We start from the raw sequence: 2,500 nt of genomic DNA on the forward strand, positions 1-2,500 counted from the left end.
CTGGTGGCCGCTCGGGACTTAAGCCCGGAGCCCGGGGCAGGGCGACCCCGGACGGACGGGGCTCCGCCTGGCCCCTGCCCGCGGGGGCAGGCTCCGGGTTGACCTGGTGGCCGCTCGGGACTTAAGCCCGGAGCCCGGGGCAGGGCGACCCCGGACGGACGGGGGTATGCCGGCCCCTGCCCGCGGGGGCAGGCTCCGGGTTGACCTGGTGGCCGGTTTGCTTTCGGGCCACCAGGTCAACCCGCTGCCTGTATGGGGTTGACCTGGTGGCCGCTTTCCTTCCCGGCCACCAGGTCAACCCGCTGAATGTATGGGGTTGACCTGCTGGCCGCTTTCCTTCCCGGCCACCAGGTCAACCCGCTGAATGTATGGGGTTGACCTGCTGGCCGCTTTTCTTCCCGGCCACCAGGTCAACCCGCTGAATGTATGGGGTTGACCTGCTGGCCGCTTTCCTTCCCGGCCACCAGGTCAACCCGCTGAATGTATGGGGTTGACCTGCTGGCCGCTTTCCTTCCCGGCCACCAGGTCAACCCGCTGAATGTATGGGGTTGACCTGCTGGCCGCTTTCCTTCCCGGCCACCAGGTCAACCCGCTGAAAGTATGGGGTTGACCTGGTGGCCGCTTTCCTTCCCGGCCACCAGGTCAACCCGCTGAAAGTATGGGGTTGACCTGGTGGCCGCTTTCCTTCCCGGCCACCAGGTCAACCCGCTGCCGGCATGGGGTTGACCTGCTGGCCGCAGAGGGGCAGGCTCCGGGTTGACCTGGTGGCCGGACGGGGATTAAGCCCCGGCTCGGAGCAGGGCAAGCCCGGGCGGAGGGGGGTCCGCTTGGCCCCTGCCCGCGGGGGCAGGCTCCGGGTTGACCTGGTGGCCGGTTTGCTTTCGGGCCACCAGGTCAACCCGCTGAATGTATGGGGTTGACCTGCTGGCCGCTTTCCTTCCCGGCCACCAGGTCAACCCGCTGAATGTATGGGGTTGACCTGCTGGCCGCTTTCCTTCCCGGCCACCAGGTCAACCCGCTGAATGTATGGGGTTGACCTGCTGGCCGCTTTCCTTCCCGGCCACCAGGTCAACCCGCTGAATGTATGGGGTTGACCTGCTGGCCGCTTTCCTTCCCGGCCACCAGGTCAACCCGCTGAATGTATGGGGTTGACCTGCTGGCCGCTTTCCTTCCCGGCCACCAGGTCAACCCGCTGAAAGTATGGGGTTGACCTGCTGGCCGCTTTCCTTCCCGTCCACCAGGTCAACCCGCTGAATGTATGGGGTTGACCTGCTGGCCGCTCTGCTTCCCGGCCACCAGGTCAACCCCCTGCCGGTATGGGGTTGACCTGCTGGCCGCAGAGGGGCAGGCTCCGGGTTGACCTGGTGGCCGGCAGGGACTTAAGCCCCAGGGCCCCTGGCAGGGCGACCCTGCCCTTGTTCCCCAGAAAAGGAGAGAGCTGGCTCGCAGCGGGAAAAGCTGCCTACGGCACCTGGGATTCCCAGGCGGTCACCCATCCAAGTACTAGCCAGGCCCGGGACGGTTTACCTTCCGAGATCGGACGGGATCGGGGGCCTTCCGTCCGGTATGGCCGTAGGCACTCGGCTCCGGTCCGCCTCGTCCCCTTTCCCTTACTGACTCCCCTGCCTCGGGTGGGCCCGATCCTTTTTTCCGTTTTTTTTTTTCGCTCCGGAGGCTTCGTGAGCCCCCCCCAACACCCCTTTGGGGGTCGGTGAAAATTTTTTTTTCAGACTTCCAGGGCCCGATCCTGGCCGCGGGCACCCGGCTCCGGGCACCCGGCTCCGGGCCGCCTCGTCCCCTTTCCCTTACTGACTCCGCTGCCTCGGGTGGGCCCGATCCTTTTTTCCGTTTTTTTTTTTCCGCTCCGGAGGCTTCGTGAGCCCCCCCCAACACCACTTTGGGGGTCGGTGAAAAAATTTTTTTCAGACTTCCAGGGGCCCGATCCTGGCCGCGGGCACCCGGCTCCGGGCACCCGGCTCCGGGCCGCCTCGTCCCCTTTCCCTTACTGACTCCCCTGCCTCGGGTGGGCCCGATCCTTTTTTCCGTTTTTTTTTTTTTCGCTCCGGAGGCTTTATGAGCCCCCCCCAATACCACTTTGGGGGTCGGTGAAAAAAATTTTTCAGACTTCCAGGGGCCCGATCCTGGCCGCCGGCACCCGGCTCCGGGCACCCGGCTCCGGGCCGCCTCGTCCCCTTTCCCTTACTGACTCCCCTGCCTCGGGTGGGCCCGATCCTTTTTTCCGTTTTTTTTTTTTCGCTCCGGAGGCTTTATGAGGCCCCCCCTAACCGTTTTTGGGGTCGGTGAAAATTTTTAGTCAGACTTCCAGGGGCCCGATCCTGGCCGCGGCTTCGCAGGCTGGCCTGGGGGGGGGGCATCTCTAGCTCCGGCCGCGGACGGCGAGACGCTCGGCCACCAGGTCAGCCCGGAGGAAAAGGCTGAAAAAAATGTCTAAGTCCCCCCGGGACACCAGGTCAACCCGGAGGAAAAGGCTGAAAAAAAT

General features: G+C 64.8%; 1 non-coding gene across 1 annotated transcript; it reads right to left on the reverse strand.

The window, feature by feature from the left end:
- Window positions 1-1,459: 1,459 nt before the first annotated feature.
- Window positions 1,460-1,578, reverse strand: LOC141979856 (5S ribosomal RNA). The gene has a single exon (XR_012637245.1). It is a non-coding gene; the product is annotated as a 5S ribosomal RNA (ribosomal RNA).
- Window positions 1,579-2,500: the final 922 nt, after the last annotated feature.

This window comes from Natator depressus, chromosome 28, assembly GCF_965152275.1.
Source record: "Natator depressus isolate rNatDep1 chromosome 28, rNatDep2.hap1, whole genome shotgun sequence".
In the NCBI taxonomy this organism is placed as follows: Eukaryota; Metazoa; Chordata; order Testudines; family Cheloniidae; genus Natator; species Natator depressus.